We start from the raw sequence: 27,987 nt of genomic DNA on the forward strand, positions 1-27,987 counted from the left end.
AGGAATCCAGTCCCTGAGGGAAAGATGAATAATATGGTAGCTGATGCTGAGCGAGTTTACAGAGCTTGCTGGTCAGAGAGGAAACCTTCCTAGTTTACCTGATTCCCACAAGGCTGTTCATTCCATGAAGCTGCCCCTTGGTTGACCCTAAAAAGAGTTCTAGTGACCTTTTTAACTTTTATACAGTTATCTTCTTTACCTAGTATTGTTTATAATTAAATCATCCCAGGTATGATCATTACATTATCAGATTGCAAGAAGGTAGAAAAAATAGTAATATCATTGAATACTTGGGAAATACTAGAAAGGAAGTGGATAATAAGTTAAATAGAGTAAAATTTCCTAGAGATAAATGGAGTTTTAAAGAAAAAAAATATGTATAAATTAATAATTACGCTATGGAAAGGCAGAGTTATGTTCAACATGTCAGCAGTGGAATGTGGCTTTCAGAAATGCTGACGCTTACTTTTCCTTTAACTATGCCACTTCAGTTGAGCAAAAGCTATACTGTAGAGGGATGAGAAATGTGAGCATGGTTGCTTTTGCATTCTGTAAAAATTAGGAAGTGATATAATCTGGTAGTGGAGTGTGTTGGGTTTGGCTCTGTGCCTTAAAAACACTTTTATAGTTTTGCAGAGAGAATGAGGTGGAAAGGGTAGCTACAGAACATCTGGAGGATCATAAGGCAACCTTGATGGCCAGCAGAGATTTGAGATTCTGATACTGTAGTGCCCATCTGCCTCACTGAGGGATGTCCTGTTTGGCAGCCTGACTGTAGAAAGTGGGTCAACAGATCTGACGAGGGGTGTAGAGGTGTTAAACTGGATGAAGTGTTAGAACAAAGGGGCGAGAGTATTGAGGGTGTAGACAAGAGAATTGCTGGGATAGAGGATGGGATCTGGACAGAATTTGACAGTAAAACCAGAAAAGCATAATATATTTGAGTGAGATCTTGAATATTTGCCTTATTCTAGTTCTTACGATTTTAAAAGGACCATCAGCAAACTCAAGCATGTCTGGAGGACAGAGATAAGAAAAGCAAAGTTTGAGGACAACATAACATAAAAGGACTTGTTCAAAAGACTAAGTCGATTTAAATAGATGAAAAATCTTAGATCATCACATTCAATACTGAGAATCTCTATTGATTTTCACATGGAAAAGTATCCAGACTTTCCTCTGTGGCTTGAGAGGAAATTATTGGGATCTATTTGTGAAGATACAGAAATTAGATTTTGGCTTAATCTAATTTGCTTCCCTATGGAACTGTCTACAATTGGCATGGCAATATGGCTTTATGTCAGTCTATCACTAGTGCTTTTCAATTAACAGTTCAATAACATCAACATGAATATAATAAAGATTCTATTATTCAGATAGGGCTAGGGCAAACAACTTTAAGGGGAAGTCTTCGATCCCAAATCTGTTAAAATATATAAATTCTGGCATACATCTTTAATTAATAAAAATTATACTAGTATATAAATCTCATTAACTTAAAAAATTAGTTTTACATACTTCTGTAAACCCACATACAGAGTTCATGAGACTGTAACAGCATTTTTTTTCTATTTGCAGACATAAGCTTAGGCTCACTGAATAATGTTTATCTCATCTAGATCCAGTGTGGAGCCACTAACCACATGTGTGGTTGAGCACTTGAAACGTAGCTAGTCTGAACTGAGAAGATTGTAGGTGTAAAGACATAGAAGATACTACTATAGACATACTGGGTTAAAAAAATATGTTATTATATTATAATTAGTTTCACCTTTTTTTAACCTTTTAAAAAATGCTACTAGAATATTAAAAACTCTGGCTCAGATTGAATTCCTATTTATGAGGCTGCTCTTGAGTGGAGAATAATAGGGTTCAACAATGTAGTTCTTTTTACAGTTAAATTGGTACATTACAAACATTATCCTCTGCATTTCTCTATAGTGATTATGTTTATTCATTGTTTTAATCCTGCTCTGTGCCAAGCATTGTCTAGACTCCTGAGAAAAAGCAACGAACAAAACAGAGGTGGGAGGGGGGCTGCAAAGAATTCTGGTCCTAGAGCAATTTACCTTCTTACATAAGAAGAAAAACAAATAACAAATTAACAAAGTATACACTATGTCAGAAGATAATTGTTGCGGAAAAAATAAGGCAGTGAATCAGGATTGGGGTTGCTGGTGGGAAAAAGCACTATGGATCATGCATTTAGAATTACAATTTTCATAAATGGTCTGGGAAGGACTTACTCAGAAGGTATTAATATAGTCAAAGAAGGGAGGGAATGAATCACTTGAATGTCAGGAGGAAGCACGTGACAGGCAAAGGAAGATCAAGTGGAAGGCTCTAGATGCCTGACTTGGGGGGCATTCAAAGAACAGCAACTGCTAGGTCATGGTAGACACTTTCCTGTTTTCTGCTCTGCTCTGTATGAAACAGGCTACAATTCAAGGGGCACCTGGGTGGCTCAGTATGTGACTCTTGATCTTGGGGCTGTGGGTTCAAGCTCTGCATTGGGTGTAGAGATTACTTTAAAAAATTTTTTTAATATAATTTATGAATTTTAGCAGGGCAGGAATTTATTTTTCTATACATTATAATCATAAAAAGCAAAATATAAAATGAGTCTTTCTGTGGGAGATTGTACAGGGGGAACCCATAGAGGTCGATGACTAGTTAGGAGGCAAAAAATGATGGTGGCTTCGATCAACAGGTAATGGTAGAGACTATGACAAGGGTCAGATTCCAGAGATAGAGCTACCAGAATTTGCTGACAGACTGGATATGTCCTGTGAGAGGAAAAGAGGTGTCAGGGACTCTTTTAGTGACCTTTCCCCTCCATTATACCATTAAATTGACATTAGAAAAAGGCCCATAATCAGTAGAATTGTTTTTATAATGAACATGTCTTTCTGCTATAAAATTCTGACTTTCTGGGTAGAGGTTGGGGCAGGAAGTAAAGACTTGGTCTCAGAAATACACAGATTGGAACTCAAGTTTGCCCCTCACAATAGAATCAAATTTAAATAATGAGGGTGATCGAACCAATTTGAGCCATTTGTTAGACTGATTTTTTTCCTTCCCAGTTTACTTAAAGTATCAAAAATAACTGATATATCATATTATAAGCTGTTCAACAGAATCACACGTAGTGGAATTAAGTTATCAGTTATTGGACCTGTGTTATGTAAGAAGAGCTTTCAAAAATGCACAATGTAGAGCTCAGTGTCAAGCCATGTCACACTCCAGGGTTATTTTCAGTGCTTTTGGCATTTGGAGCCAAATCATTCTTTGCCAAGGGGCTGTCTATGCGCTGCAGGAAGCTTAGCATCGTTCTTGGCCTTTACCCACCAGAAACCAGTATCTGCTCTCCGTGGAGCTGTGATAACAAATGCTCCCGATCATTAGAATCTTTTGTTAACATTATAACAAATTAATGTCTTATTAATTAGATAACTAAAGTAGTAGCTGACATTTATGAAAAACACGTTGTACCAGGCAGCTATTACGTGTGTCAAAGGCATAGTCTCATTTATTCACCAGCGCCATACAATGAGGGGGTTACTCTGCTGTCATTTTACAGATGACTCCTCTGTCATTTTACAGTTTAACTCATTAAGTCACTTCTCAGCGTGAGGGAGTGGAGGAGGTGGGATAATTTGATATCTGGGTCCTTCTTGACATTCCTTCACACAGGATGCTTCAAACCTAGATTCATTCAGAAATTTGTCTCCATGAATTTAAAATATGCAGTGGAGGAGTCCTGGGTGGCTCAGTCGGTGGAAACCGGACTCTTGGTTTCGGCTCAGGTCATGATCTCAGGGATTGTGAGATTGAGCCCCATGGGCTCCACGCTCAGCAGGGAGTCTACTTCAGATTCTCTCTTCTTCCCCCCACTCTCATACTCTCTCTCCCTCAAAGAAATAAAACTTTTTTAAAAAATGCAGTGGATTATATCAAATTATCAAAGCTAAGTCACCACTTAATATAGTTTAAGTTAAGCAGAAAGAAAATAGCTTGATTTAATAAATGTTTCCATTTTTTAACCTTCTAAAACTTTTTCATTCATATATGTGCAGGCATATAATTTGGAAAATGCACTGTTGCCCAGTCAAATTGTAACTCTTTAATATTCTTGAATGTTTATCTTTAACCAAAAATTTCATGATAGCAAATTTGTAAACAAGTAGGTGTATTTTTTTTGAGAGAGAATATTTTACATTTTAACCTGAATGTCATTAAAATATTTCTTCAGCTGTGTGAAGTGCTGTAATGAAGTGGGAGAAAGAGCAGAATGTGACAAAAATATGACAAAGGAGTTAAGAAAAATATTTCAGGAACAAAGAGAACTAATTAACTCAAGCATATGGTTCATCTCACTCTGGTAAGAGCTAAATGCCTTTTATGCACTCCAACTGTTCAAAGTACCATGGTGTGGCTACCCATGTGATCATAAAGAGAGAAACTATTAGAAAGTATTAAAATTCATAATGCATACTATATTTTACATAATAAAAATCCTTTCCTCCCTAATGTGGTGTTCCAATATATTAAATTTTCTGGGTAACTTGAAATAAAAAAATTTTGACAAATATGATATATGCAGAAGTTGAGTTCATTTCTTTTGGGGTTTCAGAAATATCAGTGGTTTAAAAAGTTACTGTTTGATTCTACAAAGATTGAACTAAAATGTGCGTAAAAATATAATGAATCTTTAATACTTACTGAACATTTCTCTAAGTGTATTATTTTGTAAAAAAAAAAAGTGTATTATTTTGTATAGTTTTGAAGATTCTTTTGTGATCTACCTCTTTCTCTTAAAAGTATATTTAAAAAAAAAAGTATATTTTAGAGTATAATGAAGGCATGATAGTAAATTGAGTTTTGAATGAGATTCACATTCCTATATAATTTCTATTTAATGCAAAATATTTCCAATCTGAAATCATTATTTCAAAGCAAAATTTTCAGAAAAAGAAACATTTAAAATTTTAATTAAAGAAATTTAAAATTATTTTTATTCTTTCCTAAACTAAATACTTCATTTTCTATTGATATTTACTGAATAGTGTTATTACTGATCATTCTAAATACGTATGCCCAGCTATTGTCCTAAGTAGACCAAGTAGTGAATGAGGAAATTTACTCCTTATTCTCTAAAAAAAATATTTTCTGCCTTAAGTATCTGCCAGTGGCTCCCTTATTTGCTCCCTAGTTTGTGTGACTCAAAAAAAAATATTTTCTGCCTTAAGTATCTTCTCAGTGGCTCCCTAATTTGCTCCCTAGTTTGTGTGACTCAAACATCATCTATCATCTTCAGACTTGAGGTGACATCAGAGTCTCCTGGGGGCTCGTTCAAACACAGAGTGCTGGGTTCCACCCAGAGTTTCTGATTCAGTAGGTCTCAGGTGGGACCTGAGAGTTGTGTTTCTGACAAGTCACAGATCAGCTGATGTTGCTTGCTAGTCCAGAGACTATACTTTGAGAACCTCTGTGTTTGAGGAGACCTTCCCTGAAAAACCAAACTGACACTTGCATATCCTGAGAACTTTTAGCATTAATCACAGAAGTATAGTTCATACATTTTAGCATTCAATGATACATTTCAAAACTATTCTCAAATCTTATATAATTTGTAAACTCAGTGACAATACCAATGATCCTATTTCTTTTGTGTTTTCCAGAGTATCAGAGTATTCCCTTATAAAATGACATTCAACAAGTTAAGAAGATGTGATAGAAATATGAGAAAGTGTACCAATGTGCTTTAATTCATTAGGTATTTCTTTGTACACTATATTATTTGTTTTTTTAAGGATTTTTAAGTTTAATTATTTGAGAGAGAGAGAGCAGAGTGAATGAGAGAGAACACGAGTGGTTGGGGAGAGGCAGAAGGAGAGGGAGAAGCAGACCTCTCGCTGAGGAGGATTTTGGAATCGTGACCTGAAGGCAGACGATTAACTGACTGAACCACCCACCATATTATTTGGATGATTTATTTTTATGCCACATTTTTATATTCTGAAAGTAAGTAACAGGAAGAATAAGAGAGAATTATTTCATGAAAGTCATCTTGAAGTAAAAAGTTCAGAGCTTGAATATTAAGCCTAATGCTTTCAATCATTAGATTTATGGTTTGGAATAATTTGTCCCTTCTGGTTTTCAGTTTCTTCTTCTATATTATTTATTATTATTATTATTATTATTATTATTATTATTATTATTATTATTTTCTTCTTCTATAAACCAAGGGTATTGGATTAAATGAGGTCTAATCCTGGGAGTAAGTTTTTTAATTGGATGATAACAGTAAAAAGATTATTTTCTCATATATTGATGATATGTTCATATTATCCTCAAACACACAATGGTTTATGTACAAAAAAAAAAGTGAAGATTTCTTTAAAAATTGACCCTGTGATACGCCAACCCAACAAGATGTGGAAGAAGTAAGGGGATGCCATAGCTTTGAGGAAGATGTATGCTTTTCTACATGCCTAACTGAATGGATAAAAAAAGGTACTGTTTCTCACACATGGTACAAGGTGCCACCCAAATAAAATTTCATGTGGGTTTTCAATGAACTCAATATCGAATTTTTTTAAGTATCAAAGCCCTCAACTGTAAAGATATAAAATATCATTAAAAAGTAATTTATAGTTTAAAATAAACCTATCAGGTTGACTGCAAGAATACAATGTGTTATCCTTAAATTAGCTTTTCATATTGAGGTTTATACCTCAATGCGTAGTTTGTTCCATAGAATTAATGAAGACACAGCATTGCTTATTTTCCATGTTTTATTGATTTAATAAATAAGAATTCTAAACTGTACTTTGAAGAGCTATTTTTTCTCTCCTTAACAAAGGGTTTTATTTCAGTACTTTTTATTTCTCTTAATGATGTTAGTACCCACGGCATTTAATAAATCTTATAAATTAGTGTAAAAATGTATTAGCCCACATTTTTGTTTTTTGTGAGTCTGATTTCCCTGTCGAGTATACTGAAAAAAATATATATTGGTATCACAATTCTTTTAGAACAATTCAGAATAATTTTTGTTTGCCTTAACAGGGTAGGAGTAAAGTAGGATCTGAAGTCTATCTCAGAATTAAATCTTCTTTTTTTTTTTTTTAACTCATGATATTTCTGTGGATCATAATCTCACTTTTCCTTGATTAACAAACACCAAAAAACAACAAGAGCAGCATATGCAAAAGCAAATAAACCAACAAAAAGCTGGGCTTCTCCCTGTCATCCTTCTGTTTTGTCTACTCAACACATTTGCTACATTTTCTAAGTAATGAAGATGAGCCACTCTGTTCATTACAGGACGAGGAATATACAAACAAGAAGCTTTTCTTCTATTCATTAACTGCTTCAATCCTATTTGACCTGAGAACTATTGGGATCTTTGGTTTCCCGAAGGCATTGTTGACCAAACAGAAATGAATGTGAGATGTGTTCTGCAGAATAGGTTAGCCTGTTGACTGTGTGCTTTACTAGCTATGTGCACTTGAGATGTTTTCTTAATTTTTCTGTCTCCCAGTTGTTTTTGATCTTCAAAGTGTAATAAACATTTTGAAAATCACTTTGTAAAACAACTTTTGCACCCATTTTCAAAATTCTATTTTTTTCCAGTTTACTAAAGTATAAATGACAAATAAAATATATATTCTTAAGGTGTACAATGTGATATTTTGATATCACATTGTTAAGTGATTATCGCAATCAAGCTAATTATAATATTCATCACCTCACATTAACCTTTGTTATTGTTGTTTTGGTAGTGACAACATTTAAAATCAACTCTATTAGCAGATTTCAAGTACACTATACAGGATTATTAACTGTAGTCACCCCGCTGTATGTTAGATATGAGAACTTATTCATCCTGCATAACTGAAACTTTGTACATTTTGACCAACTTCTCCCCATTTCTCATACCCCGTAGTCTACTAAAAAAGTTAAACTCATAAAAGCAGAGAGTCAACCCTACTTCTCCATGAGGCAGCACTTGCCACCCCAATATTATGCCGCATGGTATCCTTGTGCAAAGCACTGCTGTTGCTCTTAACGACTGTATTGTAAACAAGCTTCCTACCCACTAGCCTCCAAAAGCAAACCAACCAACAAAATAACTTTAAAACTTTAAGAGTAAGGTCAATGTTTAATTCTTCATAACTCTAATAGCTCCCAGACTTAAAAAGTGCTGACACAAAGTATGTATTTACTATTCACTTAATAAAATAATCTTTGCTGATAAAATTAGTAATTTATACTGATTTGTGGTAAATGTGGCCTTGAATTTAGGACCCTGTAAATCATCAATGAAGAGTCCATTGGTTTGGTCAGTGTGCTGTTACAGCTGAATCAGAAACATATGTTAAAAGGGAATGAGCTTCCCAAGTGGGTAAAATAATCTTGAATTAATGTTCGTAATAAAGCAGGCATGACAGGACTTGTGAACTCCCTAAAATATCATTATAGCACTTAGTGTAATCTCATTTTTGTACTTAGTAGCATCATTGTGTAACTTGGCCTCGAAGAATTTAATTTTAGAATGTCTAAAGTACACTTATGGGGAAGATTTTGGAAGAATCTAACATTGCCAACTAAGCTTTTCTTCTGTCCTCTAAATTGATATAGGAAAACATTTATTTTTGTTTCCAGAAAGTAAAAGTAGTCAGAATGGCAGATTAGCCACAATTAATGAACTGAACAAAATCAAATTTTACAATCTTCTTTGATTTAAAGAAAAGCTATACTAGAAGGAATATTTCTGGAAATGACATGTTTAATGGACAAGGCTTTAAAGAAATGTGCTATCTGCATGTAAAGAAGCATCTTTGTTTGCATTGATTATTTCCAATTGGAATGAAATGTAGAAATATAATTGTTCTTTCCTCATAATGATGCTAAGTACACACTGGTATTGAATAAATTGTGTTTTGTTTAATTAATTGAAATGATCAAGGCATTCTGACATTATTATGCAGTCTTTGTTAGCTTATGTTCAAACTTTGATCCACCAGCCATTTTCAGTGGATTAGAAATAGAAACCAGGTTTTGACTTACAAATTAATTTCATGTCAGCATTATTCTATTATTTTAATCCTGAATAAATATATTTCATTAACTAAAAGACAGAGCCCCTTAAGGAAAATGATAATTGCTGATATGTGTTTACATAAATACAAAAGTTCCTCATTGCCATTTTACAAGTTTCAGAGCGGAATTCAACCTCATCTCCTAGTGCTAAATTTTTAGCCCTGTGCATCCTATGGTATTGCTTATGTCAATAAACTGTTTTTTGTGCCCTTATGCCCCTTTTTACATATCCCAACTCAGTGCAGATGCTGAATTCAAATGTTACCCAGTCTCTGCCTCATTCTTTCACATCCTCCTGCTCTTGGCAATGTGACAATGAGTTTAGTAGACATTCGCTAAACTAGCCATTATTAAAGAGCTAATAATCCATGTCCAAGATTGAGATCAATTAATCATGCTTATCTTAAGTTTTTAGTAGCAGTGCGGTAGGCTTTTTGGGTTACCATTGGCTTCACAATTCTACAATTGCTTTACATGGTAAAACAGGTATTCCTCTTCAGAATTGCTTGAGTAAATGAATCCCCTTTGAAATGTTAGAATTTCTGCACTCTCACTCTTAATCATCATTATCTTTATTTTGTCATCTTCATCTTGCATTTTTTCAATGGGACAAAGTACTTTGCAGGCTGTGACATCAAATTAAAATACTCTTCTATTTAGAAAAAGTGGAAAAACAGACTATTGAGCTATTGAGCACAGATGAGAATGTACAGAGAGGGCTTACTCACAGCATCATTACCAACATCGGAACCAAATCTGAAATTTATGATTTCTAGCATATCCTGGTGGTGCTAATTTGACCATAGTTTTTAAAAAATTAGGCATGGTAATAATTTTTGAACATTGAAAGACAACTAGATTATGTTTCCAAAATATATCTTTCCAGCTTTTTTAAAAAGATTTATTTATTTATTTATTCATGAGAAACAGAGAGAGAGAGAGAGAGAGAGAGAGAGAGAGAGGCAGAGACACAGGCAGAGGGAGAAGCAGGCTCCATGCAAGGAGCCTGATGTGGGACTCGATCCGGGTCTCCAGGATCACACCCTGGGCTGCAGGCGGCGCTAAACCGCTGTGCCACCGGGGCTGCCCTCCAGCTTTTTTTTTTAATCATCTAAAACATAAAGCAAAAACAAAGCCCAAATAACCATAAAAAACTCTATGCCTTGATTAATGATTTTTGAAATTATGGTTTAGTTATTCAATATTTCAATATAAAATAATTTGCATATGTTTAACATGAGAGCAATTGATCTCCCTATGGATTTCATTTATACCTGAGATTCATGTGTTCATCCTCAGTATTCTACAAAGAGATTCAATGACAGATATTAGTTTGTCTAGACTTATTCCAACAGGCAAACTGTCTCTCCAGTTTTAGGACACATGAGTGGCTAAGAGGATGAGGCCATATATAAATAAATGAATTCCAGAAATAAAATACCTCTGGTTATAAAGGAAGGAGGAGATGGTGGACATCAGAATTCTCCAAATAATAAGGAATGTCCTAATTTATGTGGATCCCTAAAACCTGGTCTTAAATCCTTAACAAGCTGAACACACTTGCTCATGGCTATTCGATCATTAGAATGTAAAACAATTAAGTCTTCTCATTAAGGTGAAAGTGAGTTCTTAGGCTACATTGATACTTTCTGACAAAATCCTGAGCTGAGTTACAAGTTAGAGATGTAAATTAAAGTTGATAAAAATATAATAAAGAGCCCTAAACCAAAAATAGTCATCAGCATTTTTTTTCTTGCCTCCAGGACTCTTTGGCTTTCCCCTCCTGCTTTCCCTTATTGCTTCTGTCGCTGCTCCATCTGCTCCATCTGTTGAGGTCCACTTATAAGTGTGCTTGTTGGTTTAAGAAAAAGCATGCCAAACGAAAGGCTTCCAATAAGTGATTTTTCTGCTAAAATGTAAGGTAATTTGTAGAGCCATCAAAGTCCAAATGTTTTTTAACTCTCATATCTGTGTGTATACATATGTTATTGGGCAATGTATCCTGCAAGAAAAATTGTGTGGCTTGTCAAAGAGTCAATGACACCTCTTAAAGAATTGTTAAGAAAACATTAAAAAAAAAAAAAAGACTTTGGAAGACAGGTTAACTACTTAATAACTAACTTCTTTTTTAAGTCCACTTTAATCATGCTCACTTTGCTCACAATTAGTGTCACAGAGGTAAATAAGCTACTGTGAGGACACTTCGATCTCCTTTGGTGTTTGGGTAGAAAAATAAGTTGTTCTTTACACCACCTGAATTGATTTTCTGAAACAATATATGAGGAGTATTTTATTTCAAGCAATGTAATTGCCTTGTTTTTCACTTCGGGAGGAATACAGAAGAATGCATTCCTAAAACTGAAGAAATACATATTATTACCAGGAATAGAGACTTCGTGTGATGGGAAGAATATTGACCTAGAAATCAGGATTTCTGAGCTCTAATCCTTACTCTGTAACTACCAAAGTTACTTTGCCTTTGGCAAATATCAGTTCTCTGGGGCTCATTTTCCTAAACTGTAAAAAAGGGCTCTGGACTTAGTCTTTTTTTTTTTTTTTAATTTTTTAAAATTTTTATTTATTTATGATAGTCACAGAGAGAGAGAGAGAGTCTTTTTTTTTAATTTTTTAAAATTTTTATTTATTTATGATAGTCACAGAGAGAGAGAGAGAGAGAGAGAGAGAGAGAGAGGCAGAGACATAAGCAGAGGGAGAAGCAGGCTCCATGCACCGGGAACCCGACGTGGGATTCGATCCCGGATCTCCGGGATCGCGCCCCGGGCCAAAGGCAGGCGCCAAATCGCTGCGCCACCCAGGGATCCCGGACTTAGTCTTTAAAGTACTGTCAAATTCTAAAACTATTTTTACCTATCTTGATGCAATTAAATGTGTTTCCTCATTTGCTTCCATTACCTCTTACAAGACCCATGTTTTGTTTTGTTTTGTTTTGTTTTGTTTTGTTCTTGAATTTCTCAGAGATTACAGACTTTAACATAGGGACAATGGAAGATAAGAAACCTGTTTTAGGTAAATGCAGATTAGAATTCAGAAACTCCATCACAAATATCATGCAATTCTCAGCCTCCTTGTTCATTAAAATTTAAATGTTTTGAAAAATCCATGCATTAATTAATAGAAGTAAGAGATAATTTACCGAATGCACAAGCAATGAGCAGATTCCTATGTCAGCCCTGTATGTAATTTGATAGTGGATTCAAAGAATTTTAGAGGCAGACAGGAATTTTATGACTTTTTATTTTCGCAAATATGTAAAAAGGAGAGGCAGTGAATGACCTTTTCTGTGTGTTTATAACTTTATTGGGGTAAAATTTACATATAACAAATTGCTAATTTATAGAGTTACAGTTTTGTGTTTTGACATAAGCATATACCTGTGAAAGTCACCAAATCAACATAATTGTTATATTCTTCACCCCCAGAAGCTTCTCTGTGCCTTTTTGTAACCCTTTCTTACTCTCCTTCATTTCCAGGCAACCATCAACCTGTTTTCTGCTTCTGTATATTAATTTGCATTTTCTATAATTTTTTACAAATGCAATGATACAGTATGTATCCCCTTCTTTGGCCTGGATTCATTCACTCAGCCTACTCATTTTGAGGTTCATCCATGTTATTTTATTGGGAGACAATCCTCCACAGGTCTCTCATGTTTTCTGCATGTCTTATGAGCAGAGTCACTGACTGCTTTTGTTTTTGCAGGGATGTTTGTATAGAGAAGAGACTTGGAAGATAGAGTTTCCCTCCAGAGCAAAGGGTAGGTTTGTGCATTGTCCAGTATGATAAAGATGTTATCTTCATACAGGGTAAAGTTTAAGCAGGCTTACTGCCTAGTATAAAATACTTGAGTCCCTAAACCTATAGTCCTTGTTCTGTAACATAAAATTATTTCATGTGCCCTCTTCGTATTGTCCTGTTTGAATTGGAGGTTCAGGGTACCCTCTACTCTGGCTCCCAGCAGCCCAGGCAGGTGATGGCAGGACCTGGGAAGGCTTAAAAGAAACAAACTATTGATACACACAACAATTTGGGTGAATTTCAAAAACTTTGCTAATTGAAGGTGATCAAACACGATGTTTTGTAGGATTCCATTTATATGAAATTCTAGAAAGAGCAGAGTTATGACCAAGGGTCTGGTGATTAGGGAAGGGAATTCATTTCTAAGTAACCCAAGGAAATTTTCTGAGATAATGTAAATGTTTTATCATGCATCATGATCATATTTACAAAACTGTACACAATTACCTAAACTCAATAATCTGTATACTTAAAATGGATGAGTTTTATTATATGTAATACACAGTTTAGTGAATCTGGGGAGAGAGAGAGAGAAGATTGGGAAGATTAAGATTTGAATTAGATTGGACCGTGAGGAATATCCATCTCCGGATGACTAAGTCCTTCTGAAGTACTGAAAAGTCTATCTGACAGGCACAAATGAATTCACAATAAGCTACTCCTAGGGCTAGCCAAGGCAAAACACAAAGATCCACTTCTCCACCTATTCAGTTTGCCCAGAGGAAAACAGCCAAAACAAACGATAAAAAGGCCTCAGCTGAACAAATTCAATGTGAATTCCTTTGATCGGCTAGATCCATTTGGCATCCAGAAAACTGAGCTGCATGAGAATCTAGTAAACAATTTTTGGTTAGATAGCTATTGGGATACAAGAAGAAACAAAAATAGAGGAAAGGCAGTTGAATGAGCCAATAAATAGCATCTGCCAAATGTTGTTTGGCTTTTCTTACTGATTTGAATATCTTGATAATAATATTTATCAATTGCAATATCTTGCAACATTTATTTGCATACTTTTTTAATTTTTTGATAAATGAAAGCCTTTAAGGTAGTTATGTCGTTCAATGTCCTTTTTAATATTTGTGTTTGTTATGTATAATATAAGCAATCTTTCACTATTCCATGTTCATAATTGTTATTTTCTATTGTTCTCTAAACTTTTATATTCTATGTTTTATATATGTATATTTATGAGGTGTAATTGACATATTAGTTCAGCTATACAACATAATGATTTGAGATGTGTATACATTGCAAAATTATTATCACAATAAGTGTAGTAGCATCCAGTAGGTTGCCTTTTCATTTTGATAAAATGACCTAGAATTTATTTGCATGTGATTTGAGGTAAACTCAATTTCATGGAAAAGCAATTATCCCATCACTATTTACTGAAATTCCATCTTTTCTCCACTGTCCTCAAAGCTTCTTCTGTCATACAAACATGGTTTGTTTCTTTGCACTTCATCCTATCCCCCTAATTCATTCTTTTTTAATGCAATTTCTTCTTTAATAATAATTTTATGTTCAGCAATACTGATAAATTCTTTCACTAGCTTAAAAATTAATCTGTAGTTTCTCTTGTGTTTTCTAGATAGAAAATCATGTTATCTGAGTATGGTGTTTGGTGTCTTTTCTTTTTCTTTCTTGACATATGTTTTGTTTAATATTCATTTATCTGAATAATTTTTTATGTCTTTACTAAGCTATCTGATTTTTGTGTCCCCCATTGGCTCTAAAAAGCAATGCCTCGTTTCTCTTCTGGTTCATGAGTTTCAAGGGAGATTCTTATTCCCTGGAATTTTTTTTCTGTGAAAACTCTTTGAAACCTAGCTTGAAGACAGGCCAAGTAAGATCTGAATTTACTTTTTCTTAGGTTCCTAATACACTATAAACTAGAAATGCATAAAACTTAAATCTCAGTTTGAATTTTTGTTTGTTTAGTTGTGTGTTTTTTTTATCCATTCATGTAAACATATTCCATTGGAGAACTGGCCTGTGGTTATGAATTACCACAGTTTTATTTTGTTTAAAATGGGCATTCAGCCCTTAGATTCTTAAAGAAGAAAGCTTATTTCTAGTTACTTTTATATAAGGGTATGGCCTTTTAGTATCCTAGCTGTAGGAGTAAGTTTGTCTGCTATTAGATTCTTCACTATGGAAAGAGTGGCTCCTGGGTTTCCTCTCTTTTCCCCTGTATCTTGGCAACAAAACTAAAATTCAGGATCGCTCTTATCAAATGCCCTTAGGATGAGTTAGCTATTTAATATCTTTAATATCTTAGCAGCTCAACATTGACTTTTAAAATATTTTGTCAAACATTCTTAACTTTTTAAAATCAGGAAGTCAATTTAATGTACCTATTCTCTCAAGCTGCAGAAAGTGGATCTGCTTAATCTTTATATGACTAAATTCTGTAACTTAGAGGTTAGGAAAATAATTTATTGTTTTTCAAATATTGCTTGTAAGATTAAGATGATTTATAAGAGTTTAGAATTATTATAAAAATTAATAGAATTAAATATATACTTGCTCTGGGGTACCTGGGTGGCTCAGATAATTATCTGACTTTGGCTCAGGTCAGACCTAGAGGTCCTGGAATCCAACCCCACATCAGGATCCCTACTCAATGAGGAGGAGTCCTTGGCTTCTCCCTCTCCATCTGCCTCTCCCCTTACTTGTGTGTGTGCATGCATGCACTCTCTCTCACAAATAATCCTTAAAAAATATATATGATTATATATATTTACTTGCTTCAAAGCCTATTAGCTAGTAAGATAATCCATACCTGATTAAAAAATAAATATATTTTCACTTTATATAAATTTTTTTAGAAATGATGATGCAAATGTAGAAGACAAAAAAAAGTGCTAGAAGTTGTTTTAAAATAGATAGAAGAATTAGTATTTTGGCATTAGGAAACATTTTCTATAATGACCTGATTAATGAATATGAACCTAGTTGTGCTCTACTTTTTCCTTCTCTAGAAAAACTGTTCAGGTACTAACATGGTTTGAAAAAGGAAATAAAATTATGAAATATCTCTTAGAACATCTTTATCCCTTCCATCTACATTTGTATTTCCCATCAGTCTTTTATATTTCCTAACGACTATAATAATGAATATTTAATCGCAGAATGTACTCTGAACTGTAATCCCATAAAATTTAGTAGGATGACAGCTTTTAAATGTAATCTTTGGATCTTGATGATGCGTACTTTCTTCCCTAAGCTTCTGCATGGCACTTTTGTTGAGTCTACCCATTGAGGCTAAGAACCTATCTATGGATTATCTATTATGTACATAATACTTTAACCCTAAAAACAAAGGAGTTTGCTGAGGATCTCTAGATGATATTTCTTTCTAATTCTACTTGAAATGTATAGATTTCATGGTAACACAGCACAGTTGCTTCTTAACAGGAAATGAAGAAAGATTTTACTTTATGAAACTACTACATTATGGTCTAGAATGCTCCAGATATCTCTGCAATGGGGACAAGTTATCTTTGGTATTTGTTTCATTTTAAAACTTTTACCTAAGATCCATTTCAACTAGTATTTCTTTATAGATTTACCATTCCATTTTTTAACCTCTAATATAAATTTGGGGGAAAGATCTTGTGAGAAATATTGCTTAAGTTTGAATATGATCTTTGAATTTGAATTCCTTGCAAGAGAACAAAGATATAAAAAATAGACAGAAGACCAAAATTCAGATTACGTTTTTGTATTTTTCAAGGGAAAGGAAATACAAGTTTAAAAATTGAAACAGCACATATGTAAGCTGCTTGATAGATTCCCATATCTCAAGGAGGATGACAGCAGCAATTTCATTTTTCAAATAAACAGTTTTTTTTAAAATTGTAAAGCTTTTAAAGGAACTATTTAAAATAATGAAGCATACTCAGTGCCCAATGTATCAAACACGTTCTTGGTGGGGCTAGGTAAAATCTCTATGAATGTATACTCTGGGTCAAAATACCAAATTAAAAATTATAATAATTCTGCCAAAAACTTCTTTGCATGAATGCATATTGCAACATATGAAAGTTAACAGCATCATACTTCACAGGAAGTTTTGTTGTTATTGTTAACTGGATTTGATTGAAATTCATGGGGGCACAGATTACTAAAAACTAAATTGAATGCATGTGCTTTTCCAGAAGCAAACTCATCTGTGAAGCTGATTGGAAATATAGTTGAATGCTATATCTGAATGTGTTATGGGGGAGTATGGTAGAAATTATGAGCCTGCTGGGGATGAAGCCTGTTATCTTATATCATGACAGTTGCAGACATAGTAAACAATAAATTCATTATTATTATTATCAGATTTGAACCAAAGTAAACCTCTATTGTTGCATAGTAAAACCATGCAGAAGAAATCAACCATGCTAGCTCTGGTAATACTTTTCTAATGAAATACTTTGAATTGCATATGTATCAAAATGTAAACTGAACTTAAAAGGTTATTGACTATGGCTTCTCTGAGGACAATGGTGAAGTATTACCACAGTTTTCCATTTCAAAAAAGAAAGCAAACTGAAGGTCATGAGTGAAACTCTTTCCAGTTTTTGGTGAAATGGTCTAGAATTTCATATATCACAAAAACAGAGTAACAGTTTCATTTTCATACTGAAGTGGGAAGGGTTCTTTATAGTCCACATTCTTTAGTAATTTTTAAAAATATATTTTATTTATTTATTCATCAGAGACACAGAGAGAAAGGCAGAGACATAGGCAGAGGGAGAAACAGGCTCCCTGCGAGGAGCCAATGTGGGACTCATCCCAGGACCCCAGGATCACGACCTGAGTTGAAGGCAGATGCTCAATCACTAAGCCACCGAGGCATCCCTCTATGTTACACACTCTAACAAACTATAATCTCCTAGATAAAAAGTAAGCAGTCACGTAGATCTGTCTGTCTGCCTTCAATAGGTGAATGTCTACCCATCTGCACTACTTATAGATCTATTTTCTTTTTTATGATCTTTAGGTAGGAGGGTTTTGGCAGTCAAAGACCAGGTCTTAAACTTCTCTTGTCACCTATTGCTGTGTACCAAAATACCCCCAAATTTGGTGTCTTCTTTTTTTTGAAGATTTTGTTTATTTGAGAGAGAGCGTGTGCTAGAGAGAGGAGGGGAGGGGCAGGGAGAGGGACAAGCAGACTCTGCACTGAGCATGGAGCTCTATGTGGGGCTTATCTCATGACCTTGAGATCATGACCTGAGTTGGAACCAAGAGTCTACTGCCCAACCAAGTGAGCCACTCAGGTGCCCTGCAAAATTTAGTGTCTTAAGACAAAATTTTATTTATTTGCTCACAATTCTGTAAGTTGGGCAGGGCTCAATGGGGACAGCTCATCTCCCCTTCACATGGCTTCAATTAGGCTGATTTGACTGATGCCAGGCTCAACTCTTAGGTGGTCTCACTGATAAGGGGGAGGACAAAGTTGGTACTGTCTCTTGGCTGGAAGCTCAGCTAAAGCTGTTAATTGAGGCCTGTATTCTCCTCAGTGAAATCTCTCCATGTGACTAGGCAGGGCTTTTCACAGCATCATGGTCTTAAAGTAGTTGAATTTTGGGCATGTGGTACACCACCCCCAAAGTGGTATTGCCAAGCTTAAGCTCAGAACTTTCAGAACTAGCAAAGTGTCCTATCATTTCTGCCATGTTGTATTGCTTAGGTCACAGGCTCAAATTCAAGAAGAGTAAGTAGACTATGAAACATGTAAATACAGGGAAACATCATAATAAACTATCATGTAACTCAGTACTATACATGCAGATGGCACTGAGTCATTTACATATGAATGAATTATAAACCATCTGAATCATCTGATTTCAATGTTTTCATATCTTGAATAAGTTCTTCCTGGTGGTTAGCTAAAACTTCTCTTTATTTAATGTATGCGTGTTTTTTCAAGTTGAAATTATCATCGCTTATAACTAATAAATGGTCAACGTCATCTTCCTTTCTGTCTAAAAAACAAACTGATTTTGTTATCATATAGAAAATAGGAAAGGCAGTTAAATAGTTGGCAAAGAGGGTTAATGACTTGTCCTTTGAAAATAGAAGAATTTCTTTGAATTAAACACAAGATAGTCTGGGTGCTTTCTGGGAGGTGCATAAGGAAGAGCCATTGCACAGTGACAGTTTCATTCCTGGTATCAGGAACATGCCCTGAGTTGTAAGTTAAGATTCCTAAATTTAAGTTCTAATCTGGCCACAATCAAGCAGAGTATCTTCCACCAGCCCTGATCTCCAAAGGTCCGTTTTTTCCAACTGTAAAATGAGGGAATCATACCGAAAATTTCTGAAAAGAAAAAAATCCTTCAGTTACAGCACTCCAAGGTTCTATTCATAAAAGACACAAAAAATTTGTAATTAAAGAGAATTTTGATTCCTATTTGCATAGGCTCACACTATGAGCAGAAACCACATCCCAGATTGACAAACATGTGCATCTTTGAAAAATATTTTACCTCATGTTTGGAATAGTTCTGGTTAACTTTTGTGCTGCTCTAAGTTTGAGATTTCTTTCTCCAAAGAAAAGATATTTGTATTTTATAAATGTACTTCCTTAGAGATTGACTCTCTGTGGCTGTTTTTGTTAAAACCACTTCTATTTATATACAAAAGTGTCAAATAAGTGAATGGAGTTTTTAATTTAGTAAATAATTTTATAGAACTGTAAATATATATTATGGTTTTACAATATCAGAACATCCTCTGATTCCTTCATTTCTGTGTTTATCTCACCATAGACCTGGTAAAAGATCCCCAAGTACTGTGTCTTACCAATAATGGGTATTAGATAAAACAATAATCAAGGTAGTAGGTGAGTAAAGTTCTTCATAAAGAGTCCAGTGGTACTCTGGAGAAGCCTTACATCTGCTTGTAAAAACCAACCCATCTGTTTTCTCCAAATCTTCATTCAATAAAGTCATGTTGATAAGTGACATTAGCCATTATGGGGATGTTTATACCATGGAAATTATCAAATACTATATATCAGGGCTCTTTCTTATTTTCTTTCTTTCTTTCTTTCTTTCTTTCTTTCTTTCTTTCTTTCTTCTTTCTTTCTTTCTTTCTTTCTTTCTTTCTTTCTTTTTCTTTCTTTCTTTCTTTCTTTCTTTCCTTTCTATTTGTCAGTTGTTAAACATTTATGTTCACAATACTGAGCAAATGTCAGGGAGTCAGATTAAAGGGACAGAACAAAGATGGATAGTTAGAGTAAGCATTAAAATTAGACTTGAATGACATGCCAGTCATATAATCTAGCAAAAAGTATTTCTTTTTTTTATTTTTTAAAGATTTTATTTATTCATTCATGAGAGACTCAGAGCGAGAGAGACAGAGATGCAGGCTCCATGCAGGGAGCCCAACGTGAAAATTGATCCCAGGCCTCCAGGATCACAACCTGGGACGAAGGCAGCATTAAGCCACTGAGCCACCCGGGCTGCCCGCAAAAAGTATTTCTGATCGAGTATTAAGTTGGAGAAAAAACATAAACCAGAAACATAAACATAAATCCTGATGGGTTTGAAGAGCAGTAAAGGGGATAGTAGGGATAAGAATATATTGATCAAAGGGTAGTTATATTAAAAGAGATTGGAGGGGCACCTGGATGACTCAGTGATTGAGCATCTGCCTTTGGCTCAGGTCATGATCCCCGGATCCTGGGATCGAGTCCTGCATTCGATTCTCTGCAGGGAGGCTGCTTCTCCTTCTACCTATGTCTCCGTCTCTCTCTCTTCGTGTCTCTCATGAATAAATAAGTAAAATCTTAAAAAAGAATAGAAGAGATTGGAAATGCAAGCAGAATTCAAATTGCATAAGAATTTATAAGTCATGCAAGGATTTTGAACTTTAAGACTAAATCCAAAAGGAAGCCCTTAAAGAGTTTTAATCTGAGTTATGATATGATTATATTTATTTATAGAGAACAAACTGCATTCTCTGTGACAAATCAATTGGGGTTGAGAGTATGCAAGAAGTGCAACCAGTTATGAAAATATTATAATGACTCAAGTGGGAAATAAAAATAGCTTGGACCAGATTGATGGTATGGATGTGAAAAAATCCAGAAAGATTTGGTTATTGTTTGGAGGTTGTTCCTGTATGACTTGATGAATTTGATGTGTGGAATGTAGCCTGAGTTTTTCATCCACTTACGACATTTACTATTAATGGCAAAGACTGTGAGAGAAGAAAAAGACATATATAGATGGTTCTATTCTAAATGTTCTATATTTGAGTTACATATTACATATATAATGAGAGATGTCAAGTAAGTAGTTGAATATACAAGTATTGTGGTTCAAGAGAGAGTTCAGGGATATTGATAGAATTTTGACAATTATCAGTACATATTCTGTATTTAAAGCCAAATGGGAAAACAACAACAGTGGAATTACCTACCATTAAGGAGAGAGAAAGAGAAGTATCCAAAACAGATTCTTAGAACACTCCAACATTTAGAAGTGCAAGAGTAATGGAGAAGCCCACAAAGCAAAGTGAGATGGAAGAGCCAGAGAGGTCAAAGAAAAATGAAAAGAATTGTTGAAAATAAGAAAATAAAGTTTAAGCAAGAATGATATGTTCAATAGCAATCCCGCTGGGAGTTGATGAATATATGACCTGAGCTTGACTGGTAGGTTCAGAGATAAAGGGAGTGACTAGGTAGTAAAACGAGTTAAGGAAGTGGAGACAGGTTGGGTTGTCAACTCATTCTATATATATTTTTCCATGAAGGGGAGCAGAAAAAATGGGAGATGGGGGCTCAATGGAGGAGTTGCCTTTAAGATCAGAATTACTGGATCGTTTTTTAATATTAATGGAAACAGAGAGAGGGAAACATTGATGATGAAAGAGGACAGGTAAATGAAAGAGCAAAGTCCTAGTAGAGGAAGGGAGGCCAGGATTCAGAGAACAAACACAGGTTTTAGGCTTTGGTGGGCATAGAAACATTCTTCTATGTTTATAGGACATAAGATAGAAAAAATATGTACACACATACACACAGTAAGAAGATGAAGGAGTTAGTGTTACATCTATTTTCTCATTTTAAAATTGGATCATGAATGGGAGATGAGCAGGAAAGGAGGAAGAAAGCAGAGAAAGGAGGAAGTATGAATTACTGGTAAGGGTAGAAAACCAGTATAGATCTATATAATGAGATTGCTGGAGCATTTTTAGTGTCCTTTTGAGATTGGTGGCCATGAATTTAGAGTTTCTAGTCATGTAACTTGGGTGGCTTTCTCTAATAAATTTCAGCAACTCTTAGGGTGGATAATTCTCCTCCATAGAGAATCAGCCTACTCAGCACTAGACTGAGATAGAGGTGTGGTCAGTGTGAGTCTGAGCTCAACTGTTTGGTATTGTCGGCAGCAGTGTGTGGGCGGAGGATTTTTCTAGGTCTATTTAAAAGGACATATATTATTAAATTAACAGTTGATGGATCCCTGGCTTCCGCTAGTTGAGAGCAGTAAGCAAGGAAAAGATAGAGAATGGACTCCCTGAGGTCAAGTGCCAAAAGTGTAGCTGAGAGTAGACCAACAATTAGAATATCATAGGCAAGATTTGAAACAAAAGAAACTACCTGAAATGTAATCGCCAAGGCTGAGAGATGGGATCGATTGCCTGCAGACCACCCCAACAATGTCATCCAAAAGAATCTCATGCTCTGCCTGGGTATCCCTCTAGTGTTCAGCTGGGAATTTGTGTCTAAAAGGGCTGCATATCCATCCTATTGTGTGAGACCTTCTTAAAAATTATGATTTTTAACTCCACGGAAATTCCTATTATTTATAATAGGATATTTATTATGCATGTGATACTTTGGACTATATATAAAAGGGTTAAATTTTTTTCAATACCACTATTTTTGCTATATTATAAATAAAAAAAACTATTTCCTTGAATTCTATTGTATTTCTCATTTAATAATAAAATACTGCTTCCAATAGTATATTCTTTTATTATATATTAAATATTTTTCTCAATTTTTGTTAAAATTTTATATATGTATTATCCACCTGGAATTTATTATATGGCATAAGATAGGAATGTTTCTCCACATATAATTAATTTTTCAAAAATTTTTGTTTAAATGTCCACATTTACAGTATTAGTTTCTGTAAATTCAGTTTCACTTATTTTTCAATTCTTCTATGAGCCCTAAACTATTAAATTGATATTCTTTAACGGGATGTATTTTCTTTTTTTTCTTTTTTTTTTTTTTTTCCAGTCTGGTCAAGATATCACAGCTCTGTCTTTCAAAGTGTTCATTTTTTACTTCACATAAGCTATAAATTATCTAGCCTAGTTATATTTAAAAATACATAGTTATATTAATAGGAATTACATAAATTTTTAGGTTAGTTTGTCTTTACTCCAGAAAAATGTCAGATGTCTGCATTTATTCAGATATTATTTTATTCTTCAGTAAAATGTATTTTTTAGCATAGTTCTATCACACTTTGAACATTTTCTTGTTTTCTAGAACAGGGTATTCTGACCACTTCTCCTATTTCCATACAAAAGATCTATAATCAAGCATTTCACTAAGGACTCTGGTTCATTCCAGTGGGGGATAGTATTCAGAAATGAATACTGGAGCAGAGCTCCAGGTTCCCACTCAGTGAAATTACTGTGGCTTTCCTGGCAGAAGGGAAGAAAGCTACGTGGTAGGGACATAGATCACGCTGGCTGCATGTTCATGATGAAGCCTACTTCTCTCTAAGACTGAATCTGTACATATTTTTTCTTTTAAGTTTTTCTTTAAATTCTAGTTAGTTAACATATAGAGTAACATCGGTTTCAGGGATAGAATTTAGTGATTCATCACTTAAACAAACACCCAGTGTTCATCATAACAAGTGCCCTCCTTAATGCCCGTCACCCACCCACCTCCCTCCATCAACCTTCAGTTTGTTCTCTATTGTTAAGAGTTTCTTATGATCTGCTTCCCTGTCTTGTCTTTTCTCCTTCCCATATGATCATTTCTTAAATACTATGTTTCTTAAATACTATGTGATTTCACTCATAAGTGGAATTTCTCTTTTTCTGACTGACTTATTTCACTTAGCATAATACTCTCTAGCTCCATCCATGCCATTGCAAATGGCAAGATTTCATCCTTTTTGATGACTAATATACCATAATATGTATTTCTATACATATGTACATATGTATTTTTTTGTTTTTTCAGTGCCCTTTGATTTTGCATACAGTCAGGTTAAAACAATGGACAATAAAAGAATGAACACATTCCTCACATGCATGATTCACTCTTGTCTAAATGCCCCAGCCTGTGACATCTTTGCTTTCTGTATTACTAGTTATCCGAGATCTTGAAGAAATATTGAACCTCTAAAAAGCTATTGTCTGGTAGATCAGTACAGTGAATGGCATTCTGGATCTTAGTTTTACCAAAGATTTCTCTGAGAGTTCCAGAGAGTAAATGCCTGGCAATCTCAGGATCAGGAGGTTCACAGAATTCTCTAAATGTCTTTGTAGGATTATTTTGTTGAATCTCCATTGCTACACAAGGCCCAGAATACATGAGATGTCACCATCTCATTATACTCAGACACTACTCCTTTATAAACTTCATATATAAACTTTATGTACACACACACACACACACACACACACACACCACTTCTTTATCCACTTATCAGTGGATGGATGGATACTTGGACCCTTTCCATAGTTTGGCTATTGTGATAATGCTGATATAAACATTGGGGTGCATGTACCCCTTCAAATCTGTATTTTTGTATCTTTTGGGTAAATATCTAGTAGTGCAATCTCTGGATTGCAGGGTAGTTCCATTTTTAACTTTTTGAGGAATCTCCACACTGTTTTCTAGAGTGGCTATATCAGTTCGCATTCCCACCAACAGTGTAAGAGGGTTTTCCTTTCTCCACATCCTCATCAACATCTGTTGTTTCCTGTGTTGTTAATTTTAGCCATTCTGACAGGTATGAGGTGTTATCTTGTCATGGTTTTGATTTGCATTTTCCTGGTGATAAGTGATGTTGAGCATCTTTTCATGTGTCTGTTAGTCATCTGGATGTCTTCTTTGAAAAATGGCTATTCATGTCTTCTATTTCTTAACTGGATTATTTATTATTATTGTTTTTTTAGGTGTTGAGTTTGATGTGTTCTTTATAGATTTTGGACACTAACCCTTTATCAGGTACATCATTAGCAAATATTTTCTCCCATTCCGTAGGCTGCCTTTTAGTTTTGTTGATTGTTCTCTTCACTGTGCGGAAGTCTGGATGATGTCCTAATAAATTTTACTTTTGTTTTCCTTGCTTCTGGCAACGTGTCTAGTAAGAAGTTCCTATGGCCAAGGTCAAAGAGGTTGCTGTCTGTGCTCTCTTCTAGCATTTTGATGGTTTCCTGTTTCACATTTAGGTCTTTTTTTTTTTTTTCACATTTAGGTCTTTTATCCTTTTGCATTTGTTTCTGTGTATGATATAAGAAAGTGGTCCAGTTTCATTCTTCACATGTTGCTGTCCAGTTTTCCCAAAAACACTTGTTGAAGAGACTTTTTTCCATTGGATATTCTTTCCTACTTTGTCAAAGATTAGTTGACCATATAGTTGTGGGTCCATTTATGGGTTTTCTATTCTGTTCCATTGTAAATCTGTGCATATTATTTTAATCCTTTTTAAATTGAGTATTGGCTGTCATTTCAAATATTTTTAAAAAGGTACTCAATTTTTCCCTTTTTCTTTCCCAATTTGGTTATGTATTTTAGCCAAAAGTTTTTCCAAAATCTCTAGAAGACTTCATTTTTGTCTTAGAACTGGAACAGTTACATATTAAACATACCTTAATATACCAATGCCGGTTAATATTACCAGAGTGCTAAGCATTTGAAAGTGGGGATCTTTCAAATCTTTTAGGCAACGATATCACTTTCTTTTAGACTCAACAGCCTTTTATACCTTTATCAAATAAAAGCACCCACTTAACCTCTACTTTTGATGGACTTATACAGCACATATTTTGGAATTCCTTTTGAAGTCCCTAAATTCTTGTTTTGTCTAATTTTTAATATGTAACTGACTTGCTACACTTTTAAGATTTCCTGTACATTCATTCCTCATGTATCTCCATGTTATACTATGATTGCCTGTACTTTGATGTAATATTTTACCCTGAATATTTTAATATTAACAAAACTTTATTTTTTTTTAAATTTTTATTTATTTATGATAGTTACAGAGAGAGAGAGAGAGAGGCAGAGACACAGGCAGAGGGAGAAGCAGGCTCCATGCGCCGGGAGCCCGATGTGGGATTCGATCCCGGGTCTCCAGGATCGCGCCGTGGGCCAAAGGCAGGCGCCAAACCGCTGCGCCACCCAGGGATCCCTAATATTAACAAAACTTTAAAAGTGTCGTTAGTAGTTTCAGGATGTAAGAACATCCTCTTTGAACTTAATATTTGAAAAGGTTGCAAAAGCATTTACTGGAGCCACCTTTTAGGATTGCAACTAAGTGAGATAACCCAGCCTCATACCAAAGATGGTAAGAAAAGTTTTCATTGTAATGTTTTTATGACTAAACCAATAAAGTATTAAAAAAGGAACAAAGAAGGAAGAGACAGAAAGATGATTAGAGCAAGCTTAAATATTCCCCACACTTTAGTTATACCATACACTTGGAACTGAACATCCATTTGTGTCCCTACCTCCCAAAAATACAAACCAGAGCAAAAATACAGATGTAAGAAAGGAAAATACAAAGAATAATGTATTATTTCTTTTGTGAAGGAATGCTAATTTGACTTCTTTAATGAATAAATACCAGCAGTTGTTTTAGTGTGCTTTCAAAGCTTTTTTTATATTAAAAAAATAAAATTGATTCTTTAATTTTTATGGCTTATTTTTTAGGTCTTCAAACGTGTGCTAGGAAAAATATAGTATATCTTGAGGAAATGTTTGGCTAGTTAGTTTCTAATTTTAATAATGTTACCTGTACTATCATAGTTCAGTGAGTTCAGTGTTTTAAGCATTTTTAGGCATAGAATATCAAGACAAAATCAGAAGTATAAAGCTTGTGAGAGAGAAATCTTAAAATATATTAGAGTAATTCATCCTTGACCATATTCCTAGGTGGTTCAGTAGATCCATCAGAACAGAGTGAAGTGAAAAGTAATTTATTTTTTAAAGAAAGAATATAGGGAGAAATATTGAGATAAAATTCAACTTCTGACAAGAAAAATGGAATAATGTAGCAGCACAAAAAAACTATATAATTTAGGCTATTTTCTTCGAGATTGGACTATCACAGTCTTGATGGACAGTTTTGAATATCGAAATGGATGAATAATGTAACAAAAGGAACTTGATATAAAATGATAGATATTAAAAATAGAGAATAGAACAAATAATAAATATAATGCATGAGAACTTGCATTTAAAAAATATTAGAAACTAAATATTAAGACCATGAGCCTTGAAACAGATCCAAAGTAGCCAAGATAGTCACATGCTATAAAAAAATAAACTACTGTATTGTAATAAAAAGAAAATAAGTTGAGTATACAAGCAAAAAGTCATGTAGGATGGTAAGATAATCTGACTTTCAGCTACACATTATGCCAAAAGAACAACATACATAAGAAATTCACAGAAAAAGAAAAAAATCTTAGCTAAGAATTATATATACCAGCCAAACTTAGACTCAAGAATAAAGATTGCAGACTACCAGTTAGGAAAAACACAACTTAGAGAAAATAATTCTAGGAGTCCTTCCTGAGAAGCTTACAGAGAACATGATTCAAGCAACCAACATGACTAGTATAAGGACCGGTATTAAGCAATATATATATATATATATATATATATATATATATATATATATATATTTACCTAATAATGTAAGATTAAATGATGTAAGGGAGACATGTAGAATATAAGAGCTACATGCCTTGACAACACAGGTACAGTGTGGTAAAAGAAGCTTGCCAATTGACTGTAGATATTAACAGAGTATAGGGAGAAGAAAGCAAGCACATAGAGTTCCTTAATATAAC

The sequence above is a fragment of the Canis lupus genome, chromosome 18 (genome assembly GCF_011100685.1).
Source record: "Canis lupus familiaris isolate Mischka breed German Shepherd chromosome 18, alternate assembly UU_Cfam_GSD_1.0, whole genome shotgun sequence".
Taxonomy (NCBI): domain Eukaryota; kingdom Metazoa; phylum Chordata; class Mammalia; order Carnivora; family Canidae; genus Canis; species Canis lupus.